The sequence below is a fragment of the Podarcis tiliguerta genome (assembly GCF_965153285.1).
Source record: "Podarcis tiliguerta genome assembly, chromosome: 7".
NCBI classification, from domain to species: Eukaryota; Metazoa; Chordata; class Lepidosauria; order Squamata; family Lacertidae; genus Podarcis; species Podarcis tiliguerta.
Window position 1 is genome coordinate 85,418,672 of NC_139540.1, and position 14,421 is coordinate 85,433,092.

The window sequence follows — 14,421 nt, forward strand, 5'->3', positions numbered from 1 at the left end:
CAAGGGAAGACAGTCTGTGTTTTATCTACTGCATTTCACCAGAGTCTGAAGTACAGTAATCCCAGTCTAGGCTTCATACACAGTTTTGGAGTTTTGTGGTCTAGTGCCTGAGGCACTTGGATTTCTGGTGGGCTTTTCTCATGCCTAATGTGAATTAGAGTTTGTTCTGAATAAAATGTTTTAGGCATCCTTTGTGTAAACAAAAGAACACGTCTTACACATACCTTGCTCACCATCTTGAGCAAGACACTCAGCTTAACCTTCCCTGCAAGGTTGTTTAAAAGAATGAATAATATGGATTCATTCTAGTGTGATCCCTGAAAGTGTGAGAAACTACCAGAGACTTGTAAAGGCTCTTGTGGTTGTGTGGCTAATGTCCGGTGGGGCCTTTGTGGGTCAAAGGAGACTAGCGCCTGCTGGAGAACCATTCTAGATGTGGCCTCGGGGCAGTTGCATTTGTTGTGTCCACATGTCTGCTCTGTTCCTGTATAAATCAAGGGGGTTTCTAATGAAAACAAACAAAAGGGGCATACAGGTGATGGGGATACCATGAGAATGGAGCAGAAATGTGAATAAGCAAACATGTCCACATCTATCATGCCTAGATCCATCCTGGTTTTCTGGTTGTTGCTCAAATGACTCTTTGCCCCCCCCCATTTGTTTCTTTAATTTCACAGCATTTACTGTATTTACATAGAACTTCAGAATGCCCAGATTGCTTCATATTCATTTCCTTGTTGCATCCATTTCAACTGCTGTGGAAAGTAGCTCGGAATTATTATTTCCATAATGCAGATAGAAGAAGCGGGATGAGGCAGAATTGGCTGCCTTAGGACTCACGTCACAGCAGAGGCATGATTCAGACCAGGGACTTCACTTTCTTTCTTAGCTACTGTGCAATTTAGCTCTCTAGAATCTTGAATTTGACTTAAGTGAGACTGGAATGACAATGCCAGATTAGGCTTGAAGATTCCTCAGGGTATTGATGACAGGATTCAGAAGGTTAAAGGAGCTTTAAGATGATCTACACTTTTGTTGATCTTCTGATACCTGCATTACGGATTTCTTTTGCCTGCAGGCTGAATATGAAGAATGTAGCTACATTTTGCTGTGATGCGGAAATGATATTTTACTGTCAAGTTTTTACGATTCTGTACATGTGCCTGGACTAGAGTTTCCCTGACAAGCAAATTTAATCTCTAAAATAAAATTTCAGGTTGCTTCTAGTAGAAATTCTGCATCAGATACCAATCATGGATTCAGAACAATATGGGGAACCTGCTCAAGATCCAGGAGTAGTCATTTGGGCTAAAAACAATTAAATTAACTGTATGGTAAAAAATAATAACATAGACCAGGCTTCCTCAGACTTGGTCCTCCAGATGTTTTTGGCCTACAACTCCCATGATCCCTAGCCAGCTGAACCAGTGGTCAGGGATGATGGGAATTGTAGTCTCAAAACATCTGGAGGGCCGAGTATGAGGAAGCCTGAGCTAGGATGTCTAACCAACTGAGCTATCCAGCTGAGCTATGCCTGTTCCTTCTCTTGTGTTTGGGAGCTTCAGTGACCTTTCTCACTGCTTCCATGTAGGGGCTGGGGAAGGAGCTGGCAGGTGAAGGTGTATATGGCTGGAGCGTACCAAAGGATCAAGACTCTTTTCGGTTCATTGGAGAGATGCTTAAGCATCCCTGTTCAAAATCCACTGGCCATTGTGTAGCAACCTTTTTTATTTTGGGAGAAGCACTGGAAGAATGTGTGAAGTCTATATGTCCCCTTGTTATTTTCCCAAGAGGGATAGGGAGCTTTGTCATTGGTAGAGATCTTTCCTTACATAGCTTTCACACAAGTTTCTAGTCCTGGGCATCCATATGCAGGCTGACGGAGTTTGGAAAGAAATAGTTACAGAAGATGTTACGGCGCTGGTGAACAGTTGGTTTGGCTTTGCTGCAACCAGATCACTAGCAGCTAGTGGTAGGGGCATGTTTCAACCTGATCACCTTCAAAAGTTGTTAGATAATTTATTAGATAATTTTTCATATTCTTTGGTTTGTTTTTGACGTTTGTTTTGTTATGTTATTGCTCACGGCTTTGGGCTTCCTTTTGGAAAAGCAGTGAACAAACATGAAATGAAAAGCTCTTAGTTCCTCTTTTTTTACATAATAGGGAAGCTAACCTAAAAAGGAAAGCATGGGTTGGGATAAAGCAGATGGATGCTGTTCAGAAGAAATGAGTCAGCCATGGTATGCTTTGCCTCGGGCCCTGAGAAACAAAGGCAGGTCCGGAATAGGAGCATGTTGAGAACGTGGGTGCAACTGTTTGGATAGAAATGAGAAATAGGATCAGTCAGGTTTTTTCTAAAAGGGTTTCCTAACTGACATAGCAATCTTATACAGTAAGCCTGCAACTTACGCAACTTACATGTGCACTGAGCTTTATGCATGTGGCAGCGAATAAATAAATCAAAGGGAGTGGGACACCCAGGAATAATGGCTTTGGCAATCCTCCTTGCCATTGAACCCAATGGGTTTTGACTTGACGCAATTTTGCCTTTAGGCACGATCCCTGGAATGTAAACCCTGTGTAAGCTGCGGGCGTTGTGTGCTACCATCGCAACGGGGCCAGAGATAAACCCCTGTGACGTCACTGGAACGGTCACCATATCCAAAGTGTGCCAAGTTCAGGAAATGGAAAATAGGAGAGTGGAAAATTCTTGTCTGATGATGTTTTCATATATAATGGTTACTTTAAAGTTGCAATGTTTTGGCTTTTGGAGTGGTAGGGTTCAGAGACAAAGTATATGGGGGGGGGGCTGTAGCGGAGGATAAATGTTGGGTGCTTCAAGACTGTTGCTATTTGGGGGTGGGACGCAAATCACATACTGGCAAATTCAGCTTCTGCAATCAAAGTTGATTTGGAGCTCTTGAACAGGGAACCAAATTCTCCGCAAAATTTGGCTTTTTAAAGTAAGAAAAGTGACACGGAAATGTACTAGAAAGTACTTGATGCAACATCATAAATCATCTATGCAAACAAACAAATTAGAGTGAATATGCAATAAGCAGGTTATCTGGAAGCAACTTTCATTCATTTTAAAGGACTTCTTTCCCTCACTTTCTCCTCTAGCTCCCTCTGCTGATTCTTGTTTACAATACTTTTCCTTCCTTCAGTTTCATGCCATCGCCATGTTTCCAGGCAGCATAGTCAGGTTTTGCTGGGAGTTTTCTCTTAAGGTAAGAACATAAACATAAGAGCATAAGTAGAACCTGCTGGATCAAGGCAATGGCCCACCTAGCCCAGCATCCTGTTCTCACAGTGGCCAACTAGAGGATTGTGGGAAACCAGCAAGCGCCACATGAGCAAAAGAGCCCTCTCCCTTCCTGGCCTTATATCAGAGCCCCTTGGTGCCACGGCCATTTCCATGACTAGCAATGCTAGCTGCTGCCCAGCCATCTCCAGATGACCCCTCACATGGCCCGGGGCTCATAATGGGATTCCAAGATTGTAAGATGATGCTTTGGAATTGCTAGCCTAGCAGGTATACTAAGCAAAAGCAGTTGAGTTTATTCAAGGACCTAATGAGGAGAATGAAAATGTCTGCCAGCAGTCATCAATTGCTTCCCTTAGGAAATGAAAAAAATGGGTCTCGTGGTTTCCTTGGCCTCTGCCAGCAGAGATCAGAGTGAGCCGGTGCTGTTTTCCAAGGCACTTGAGTTAGGATCTGTGAGAAACTCTGGGCATCTTCACACAAAATGGAATATAAGCTGCCTAAAGCACGAAGCATATTAGACTCCATATTAAGTTTTGTATTTTATGGGAATTCAGAGTCCATAATTACCTGCTAATGGGTTGCAGCAGGCTTGGGATATGTCTGGGTAAGTTTAATATCTAGCTATTCTCTCCTATGAACTTAGATTGGATGTTTTGGTACATATGTTAATGGGAATGGAAGGAGGTGGCACACATGATGTACTCACTTCCTTCACTCAGACAAATAGAGAAGGTTCCTCCACCATTCTTCCATTCCTCCACCATTACCCAACAGTCTTATCTGCAGAAACACTCGTTTCTGGACCCAAATGATACTGATTAAGTTAGACCCAGTGTGAAGGAAACCCTGTTCCAAAAATTTCCAAGTAAAGGTTTATTGGCCCTCTAGCTTAAATCTACACAGCAATCTATCTCAATATATTATTATTATTATTATTATTATTATTATTATTATTATTATTATTTCCTTTGTGTTCTAGATGAAAAGGTATAAGCCAAAATGTGAACTCCCCTAAACAGCATGTGTGTGTCTGTGTAAAATTCCACCTTTTTCACTTCACTACAGGTTTACAAGTTTTGTGAAATTTCTCTTGGCGCATATGTCTGATTTAGAAGCTCAGTTCCTAAATCTATTTAATTCATAGGGCAACTATCCTTATTCTCTCTTCCTATATCAGCCAGGACTTTTGCTGGCTGCCCTGTGAGCAGAGACTTGCAGGCTGCTAGCACTCTGCTCAGCTGCAGAAAATTCTGTGCTGAATTCTCCTCACTGCCCTTATGTAGCCTCTCTACCAATCTTCCCGGGAAACCAGTGAGTCAGCTCTTTTGGGCAGGCTAGACAGTCATACCTTGGATCCCAGACGCCTTGGTGCTCGAACGTTTTGGCTCCTGAATGCCACAAACCCGGAAGTGAGTGTTCCGGTTTGCGAACGTCCTTTGAAACCTGAATGTCCGACGGGACTTCCGTATTATTATTTTTTGACTGGGTACATATGTGTGTTTGCCCCTCTTAATTTTAAAAGTTTTCAATTTATTGTGTAATTAGAAGCATTGTGGTCTTGAAATGCATGTGATATACGAACAAACTTAGAAGCTTTAGAAAACTTCGTTCTGGTTTAGGGTAGTGGATTTGGAGTTGTAGATGCTCAGAACTGTTGTTATAGGGCATAATAATAAGGCACTTTTGAGTGCCTTCAAGCAAATATAACACATTTCAATGTGTGTTATAGATTCAAATAAAGGATAAATCTCATTGTATCAAGTAGCATGTGACTAGTAATTGGTGAGAAATTATAAAGGCTATTTACATAAACCTTCCACTATAGTTTCAGTTTGATAATAATTGTGTCCTTCCTTACTTGGGAGTGAGCACCATTTAGCTGAAGGGGAGTCGCTGCTGAGCTAAGAGGCCAAGGATCCGGCTGCCTGGGTTGGCTCTGGACATTGAAAAGAGGACGCATGCGTGACTTGTGCTTCCTCTTTCCACAGTTCCACATAATGTCTAAAGTGGTGCCTCCTGCTTCTTCCCCATTAGGCCATCAGGTGAGATCCATTTTTTGTGTTATTTTATGGTATTGTCTAGGAATGGCTTTCAATCCATCTATCACTAATATAGCGCAATGCTTTACATTGTGACATTTTAAAGTCTGTTTCCTGCCCTGAGCAGTTTCCAATCTAAATTTCAGCAGAAGGGAGGCAGCTGAGGGAGGGGTGCCCAGCAGAGGGAAGAGGGGGCAAGGATATCAGGAGGCTTACAACCATGCACTTACACATACTTAGGCTTATAAATTTGAACATTTATAAACTAGCCATAATTTTAAAAAAATGGATTTGAGGGTAGTATACAAAGAATTTTTTTTAATATGCCAGAGTTCTGGCTTCTAAACCATTTTCAAGCATTTTATTATTAGTTCAACCTGGAGGTTACCAGATCATGAGTAATGGAGATCAGCCTATCTCTATTTGGGGGAAAAACTGCAGCTGATCCGACTGCACCTTGATCCAACTCTGGTCTCAATGACATGGGGTTCCTTCTACCAACTTGGGTTGGCTCCAGTTGGTAAAAGGTACCCCATGTCATTGAGGCCACTTGTATCTGAAGTGACAGAGTTGGATCAAGGAGCATCTATAAGCTGTGTACCTGCTCCATTCAGGTCAATACACCAACTATCTTACTGTGGAACCACAAGCTCACAGTGCATCCATCTCATCCGGACTCAGCTTCAGTTTACTAACCCTTTCTCAATGCATTCCTGACTCCAGGCAGCAGCTTATAGCTTAGCACTTTCACAGCAATGCTGATGATAAGAAAAAATAGAGCTGGGTGTCATAGGAGTGTGTACTGGTCTCACATTTTGCTGAGTACTTGTGCATTTTATTTTATTTTTTAAAAATCTTATCTGTTTATGAATTGCTTTGTTCGTTTTCCACCTTGTTCTTTGTTCTGGGTTCTGAGCCGCTCTCTATAAAATGAAGCTCTCTGTTGCTCTTTCACTATAACAGGGAATTTAAAAAACAACTATTACTTTCCACACCTTTGACCAAAATGGGTTAAATTTACAGGCCCAGAAGTCTATATACCATTTTCATTTTCTTCCAGAATTATTTTCAGAATGACAGGTGTTGTGATTCTCCGGCAATGTCAGACTTTAACATTTTGGGGTAGGAACAATAGGAATTGCAGGGGGTGGGGAAAAGGGCAGGGATCCCACGGAAAGACTGGAATTGGGGAGAAGTCACACACATCCAGCAATGACAGCAATGTTACCCCAAAGACTATTGGTGGTGGTGGCGGCCTCTTCACTGATTTGGGGAGATATTGTGAGAGAGATCTTTAAATATTGACTTGCATAGGGAAGGGATGGTGCAAAAATCCCAAGGGAACACTGGGATGGGGGGAAATGTCACTCTGTAGCCCAAGTGTAGTTGGTGGGGTGGACAGGCTTCTGCCCCCCCCCATGTTCTTTGAGAAGATACAATGGAGATGCAAGGACCCCTCAGCCAGGACCTTGTTACAGAGTGGGCTTCTGCCCCTCTCCCCACAGATTCTTGGGGATACAAAGAGGAGCTCGCTATGAACACACACAGGACCACATGACAAAAAGACACAGGCTTTAATACTTTCTCAAGATCACTGTGATTGGAGTGCCTTGGGAAATAATTCCCTATGATTAAAATCTAGACCTGTCTGTCTCCACTACTTTTGTCTCAGCCTCTGGTCATTCCCCCAATCAGTTTGGTTTTCTTAGGAAAAAGCAACTTCTCTCTCTCTCTCTCTCTCTCTGTGTGTGTGTGTGTGTGTGTGTGAGAGAGAGAGAGAGAGAGAGCGTGTGGGAGAGCAGAAGCCATAGAAGTACTTGGAAGCTGAGGGACTCACCACTATTCACCCCCCCCCCAAGGTTTCCTTCATTTTGTAAGGGGGGACATAGTGGATTTAAAGACCCAACTAATCTTCATACAGTGGCACCTCGGGTTAAGTACTTAATTCGTTCTGGAGGTCCGTACTTAACCTGAAACTGTTCTTAACCTGAAGCACCACTTTAGCTAATGGGGCCTCCTGCTGCTGCTGCGCCGCCAGAGCACGATTTCTGTTCCCATCCTGAAGCACTATTTCTGGGTTAGCGGAGTATGTAACCTGAAGCGTATGTAACCTGAGGTACCATTGTACTTGGTTGGTATGAAAAATGGACTTGCTTACTGCACAAATCCACTGGTAGTTCTGAAAATCATTCTTCTAAACACATTCTTCAAAGTGTAAGTGCAGCTGTCTGCAGGAGTGTTGTCCCAGTCATCACTTTGGATGTGACACAGAAATGTAGAAAGAGGATGAATCACACATGCATCATTTTTAGCACTTCCAGATAATGTCCAAAGAAGGGACATTGTAGAATATTCAAACCTTGTTTTTCTTAATCATGTACAAGGTAGAAAATATATAAACACTGGGAGAACATTCCTCTCTCTCTCTCTCTCTCTTTCTCTCTCTGTGCGTGTCCGTGTGTGCATGTGTGTGTGTCCATGGAAGGAGATGAAGGCAGCTTATTTCCTTTTCTATCCTGGTGTTTTTACAAAAGTATCTCCCCTCCTATTGACACTACAATTGCCCATATTATGTAAGGAATGCCCATATTATGGGATGCCAGGGTTCAGTTCTGCTTTGAGCCATTAAGCTGGGTCTCTCACACTCTGTGTAACCTATCTCATGAGGGTAAAGAGTGAGAATACGCATCCTTGAGTGCTTTGGAGAAAAAAGTGGTATACTGTTGTAAAGTAACAAGTAAGTAAATAATAAACTCAGTTTGAGGTCTTTTGTAGCAGCCTTCATATGAAAAATTTAGTTAGAAGCTTCATAACCAAGGACCAATAACTCACTCCTATCAATTTAGATGGAATGGTGATTTAGGTTTGAGAGCTCTTCTCTTTCCTTCTTTCTTTCAATATGTAACTGTATACAATGAGTATTGCTACTATTACTGATAAATGTAATCTACATATAAAAAAGGTAAAGGACCCCTGACTAATATCCAATTTATATGTATGTACAGTGGTACCTCGGTTTAAGAACAGTCCTGTTTACGAACGATTCAGTTTACAAACTCCTTAAAACCAGAAGTAGTGTCCCGGTTTACGAACTTTACCTCGGTCTAAGAATGGAATCTGAACTGTGGAAGGGCACCGGCAGAGGGAGGCCTCTTAGAGAAAGCGCGCCTCAGTTTAAGAACGGTTTCACTTTAAGAATGGACTTCTGGAACGGATTAAGTTCATAAACTGAGGTACCACTGTACAGGAGTAATGAAGTGACTGGCTAATTTGCATAACAACCAGCCATTGTGCATTTTTCTGTGCCTCATGGAGAATGTACACATAATCTGTCCATGAAGAGGGGATAGTGCAGCCTTCCCGGTCAATATATATAACTCTCCAACAAGCCTTGGGGAAAATCTATACATCATTTTACACATTCAAGATACATAATCTCCAACAAGACAGGGGAAATCTGCCTATCTCAACAGGATTGTGTGCATTCGCCAGGCATTATTAGGATCTTTAGGTAAGCTGGAACAGGAAGCTTGAATGGCAACTCATTGTTGCGACATATTTAACTGAGATGACTCTATAATTGTATAGGTCATGGCTGTTTTCATTTACAGGATTCCCATATATGGGAACAGGGACTGGAATCCTATACATACCCCACCTGGGGTTCTGTGTCCAGTTCTGGGCACCACAATTTAAGAAGGATATTGACAAGCAGGAATGTGTGCAGATGAGATTGACCAAGATGACCAAGGGTCTGGAAACCAAGCCTTGTGAGGGATGTTTGAGGGATCTGGACATGTTTAGCCTAGAGAAGAGGAGACTGAGAGAAGATAGGATAGCCATCTTCAAATAGCTAAAGGGCTGCCACACGGAGGATGGGGCAAGCTTGTTTTCTCCTGCTTCAGAGGCTAGGACCTCAACCAATGGATTCAAGTTACAAGAAAAGAGATTCTGACTAAACAGCAGGAATAACTTTCTGACAGAGCTTTTAGACAGACTCCCTCGGGAAGTTGTGGATTCCCTTTCTGTGGAGGTTTTCAAGCAGAGGTTGCATGGGCATCTGTCATGTATGATCTAGTTGAGATTCCTGCATTTCAGGGGGGTTCAGGGTCCCTTCCAATTCTACAATTCTATGATTCTGTTGATTCTGTACCTTAGAGAAAGTCTTACTGAACTCGGTGTTGCTTACTTCTAAGTAGAGATAGGATTGCACAGTGAATGGACTGTCTAGGAAACAGGTCAAAACGGTGGGAAGTTTACTGAAATGTCAGGTTAGTGTGCTGTGGCAGTTTGGGCGTTAGAGCAGCTCAAAAATATTTGTTCATTTGACAGCGTTACCATCTGTCACATAGTTACTTTCAAAGAAATAATTAATGTTGGGGGTTTTTGGCGGGAGGAGGACTTTTTAGTCATTGGTGGTTTGGTACTTTTGCCACTTACAAAAACAATTAGGTAACTTATTTTGAAAGTATGAGCTTAACTTTCAAATTGTAATAAATTTACATGTTAATTATTCCCTGAACAAGCTTTTAACCTGGAATATTAGGGTCAGCCAAGAATGGCACACTTTTTTAAAAAATGAAACAAACTAAGGCCTTTTTTAAAAATACATTCTTAAAGGCAGTTGTTCAAAGCAGGCTTATTCATCACACATTATCAGCATCATGACTTCATGGGACAGTTGACAATATTTGACCTGTCCATTCACCAGAGTGCCCTAATATCTAGAATACTCTGGTTTGCCTCATTGCAAATTTAGGGCTGTTGCAGAAGATACCATTTGGCAGCTCAGGTTGCAGTCCTGTGAATGTGTCATGGAACTCAGTGAAACTAACATGCACAGGGGAATAGGCTGCAAAATAATCAGGAGGATAGAGGGACAAATTCCTTTGACATAAATGTTAAAGGTCTGTGGGTTGTATCCTGTGCTAGTCATATAACTTAGGTCCATTAATATTAGTGGCTGGAATTCAGGGCCTGCCCAAGACATTTTGGCACCTGAGGCAAAGCACTAAATGGTTCCCCCGGCACCACCAGGGAATAAGGGCTGAGTGAAGAAGAGGAGGAGTTTGGATTAGATATCCCGCTTTATCACTACCCGAAGGAGTCTCAAAGCGGCTAACAATCTCCTTTCCCTTCCTCCCTCACAACAAACACTCTGTGAGGTGAGTGGGGCTGAGAGACTTCAGAGAAGCGTGACTGGCCCAAGTTCACCCAGCAGCTGCCTGTGGAGGAGCGGAGACGCGAACCCGGTTCCCCAGATTACGAGACTACCGCTCTTAACCACTACACCACACTGACATACAATGGAAACAGTGTGTGTGTGTGTGTGTGTGTGTGTGTGTGTGTCTAATCAACTGTAGCTGATGGTTGAAGTTGGAATCAAAGACTGTCAGAGGGGAAAGAGGTCTTGTCTGAATTATGCTGGGCAGGTGCAGGGCCCAGGAGACCCCAGAGAGTGGCCCCCATAATTTCCTCCCAAGGGGTGGGAGGAGACCAGCAGCACCTCCTATTCACCAAGAGGTCACTGTAGAGGTGGAGACGGGAAGGGGGGCTGCTAAGGATGAGGCAGATCCAGCCTCCAAGAAGCATGATGCAGTTGTTGTGGCTTCTGTGGCAGCAGCAGCAGCAGGCAATGCGTTCCCTGGAGGTTGCCAGGAGCGTAGGAAGGGGCAGGCGGGGAGGTGGACCGCCCTGGGTGCCCTCACTGAGGGGGCTGACATTCAATGCGCTGCCCATCCACGACTCCCAAGCCTACCCCAAGCCGTTGGCATTCCTCCCTTCCCCCTTCGTTTTGACAGCTTGGGGAAGGCTTGGGAGTTGTGGGTGGGAAGCGTGCCAAATGGCTTTCATGGGTGGCTCGCTTCGCCCCCAGCTGTAGAGCACGTGCACCGCTCCGGGCACCCAAGTGCCATGCCCCCCTCAGGAGCACGTCCACCCTGGGCAGTGTGGGCATATGCTCCGCCGCTGTCTGTTGCCCCTGTGAATCCAGCTTCCCAAGGTGGACACCTCACCTTGCCTCATGGGTTGTTCAGTTGAAATTCAATGTTGCTCCGTTACAGATGTTCTGTCCTCACACGCATTTCAGTTTGCCAGGTGGAACAATTCCCCTTGCATGCTGTTCTGCAGGTTCTCCCAATGTCCCCAGGCTGGGGGGGGGGGGCATGCAGGGGGAAAGCCCTGTTGCGCAGGGCCTTGTGCAGTACTGCTGCTGATGGGGCTCCTTGGGTGAATCCTGCCCAATGGGTCTACTCTGAGCAGCAAGGTGGATACAACTCTGGTTTAGTTTTAGTTTCGGAAGAAGGCAACAATTAAGAGGAAGGTAGCATCATAGTCATTTATAGCACTATTCACATTTAATAAATTGTGTAGGGTTAAAGGGAAAGTTATCATCATTTTTGACTAGGGCACCCAGTGAAATTTGCTGGCAGATGAAAGGAAGCACATCTTCACACAGTGCCTAATTAATTTACAACACTCACTCCACAAGCTTGGGTGATTGTTTCTAGGCTTATCAGTGGTTCTAAGCAGTGGCGTAGCGTGGGGGTGCAGGGGGGGCCGGCCACACCGGGCGCAACATCTGGGGGTTAGGGTTAGGAGGCGCAAATCCACGGGTTAGGGGGCGCAAATTACTTGCCTCGTCCCAGGTGCTGACAACCCACGCTACGCCACTGGTTCTAAGTGAGGATAGCTGAAGAGAGACATGGAAGCAGCCTCTTTTGTTGTTCATTATGAAAGCAAATGCAAATCATCTGGATCATGCCTCTTCCTTGCACCGCATACCCCTTTTTGTCCCGAAAAAGAAAACACATCTTCTTGAGAACTCTGCATTCTTTCTACTGGGCTGCTATCCCTTGGGTATTGTACATTATGTTTTGAGCTTTGCGGACGTGCTCAGGGCTGTTGCGAAAATATCTGTGTTTGTATTGATTATTTGGTAGGCTTCTGAATCTGCGCTGCTCAAACAGGAACTTACATAAGATTTCGTATTCCCCAGGATAGTTGTTTTCAGTCAGACTGAGCTGACTTTTGCCTGCACTGAGCTTTTGGGTTTCACAGACTCTTCTTCAGGACATTGAACAAAGCAAAAAAATAAATAATAATAATAATACCTAAAACATATATTTTTTAAAAAAGCATGATGGTGGACCCTGCCTGAAGTTTGCTGCTGCTGATAAATATAAGATGATTTCCACCCTTGATACAGTTCAATGTGTCATAGCAAAAATATGTTTAATTTAATTCCTATATTTATATATGTTTTTATAATAAAACAGTCCCTAAGTTGTTTATAAATTTAATAAAGATTATAAAGCATTCAGAAAAATGCATACATTAGTGAAAATAACAAAAATGTATTAGGGAGAATTGCTTGGAAAGCTTGCATGTTTGGCAAGAATGGATAAAATGGGTGTATTAAGGAGAAATTCACACTGAAATGCTGACGAGAACTTTTAAAGATAAATAAATTGAAAATTGATGTGGAATTGTGGAGAACTGAATTTAAGATTGGAAGAATGATTAACAGAGAAACCAAAATTGTCAGATTCATCCATCCCTACCACTAAGAGATACACAATTCATCCATCCCTACCACTAAGAGATACACAATACACAGAAATTATGTCTTACATCTACACAAATCATACTGTGCCTACCCTTCTCTAATATCACTAATTCCATTCCGTGTTTACGGATGTGTAATTCCATACACATCCGTAAACACTCCATCTATTTAATCACTCCAGTATTCATTCTCTCTCCAATATCTTGTGCTCTGTCGCCAAACCACTATCACCAACCACTTCTTCCACTCCACTCTAAAATATGCTGGAAAACACCAGGAGACAGTGGAGCACTTCCCTTACAGAACCATATAAAGTACAGTGGTGCCCCGCAAGACGAATGCCTCGCAAGACGGAAAACCCACAAGACGTTTTCCGTCTCCAGAGGCGCTTCGCAAGACGAATTTCCCTATGGGCTTGCTTTGCAAGACGAAAATTGACGAAAAATTTTGAGGTTTTTCCCCCGCTCCAAAACCCCTTTTTCTGAAGCGCTAAGCTGCTAAAAGCATTTTAGCAGCAAAACCGATAATCCCTTAAGCCTAAAAAAGCCGTTTTTAGCCCTTAAACTGTCAATAGCGATAATAGCGCTAATCTGCCAATGGGCTTGCTTCGCAAGACGAAAAAACCGTAAGACGAAAAGACTCGCGGAACGGATTCTTTTCGTCTTGCGAGGCACCACTGTATCAAAACAAATTTCTCTCCATCCATCACACAGATGTACTATATGCACCCTGGTGCTCCTTCCTCTCCTCCAGGAGAGCCCTCAGGCACCTCCACCCATCACAGCAAACAGCTAAACTATGGGATAAATGGTGGCCACAGACTTGGGGGGCTTTAAAAGAGAAGCGGACAAATTCTTGGAGGAATTTGCCTCTGAATGTCAGTTGCTGAGAAGCACATGAGGGATGAGAACGGTTGTGCTCAAGTCCTGTTTTCAAGTTCCCCATGGAGGCCTCTGCTTGGCTCCTGTGAGAACAGGATGCTGGACTAGATGGGCCGGATCCAGCAGCCTCTTCTTATGCTCTTATCCTTTTAAAAAACCCATTCTCAGGATATCCTCCCAGGAGTTCTGCAGTCTAAGGTATATTGACATTTCTACCATTTTTATCTACGGTACGTTTTGGAACTTTTTACTACTTCGAGTATGTATTTTTATCATTTTGAAATTATTTTGTAGTGATTTTTAACTATCTTAGGGAGGGTGAGACAAGCAAGGCACAATGTGAATTCTAAGAATCTGACACTGTGATTGCCACTCCGAAAATAATTTGGTGTATGGTGGCCTTTAAGTCTGGTAATATCTTGAAGCTTAAATACTGAATTTGGCAAGACATAGGGGAGAGAGGGATGCGGGTGGCGCTGTGGGTAAAACCGCAGTGCCTAGGCCTTGCTGATCGTATGGTCGGCGGTTCGAATCCCCGTGACAAGGTGAGCTCCCGTCTTTCGGTCCCAGCTCCTGCCCACCTAGCAGTTTGAAAGCACTCGTAAGTGCAAGTAGATAAATAGGTACCGCTTTATAGCGGGAAGGTAAACGGCATTTCCATGTGC

General features: G+C 43.4%; 1 protein-coding gene across 5 annotated transcripts in view; it reads left to right on the top strand.

Annotated features, from left to right (window-relative positions):
- NRG2 (neuregulin 2) overlaps window positions 1–14,421 on the top strand; it is a 126,476-nt gene that overhangs the window by 57,204 nt on the left and 54,851 nt on the right. The gene's annotated exons all lie outside the window — the stretch shown is intronic.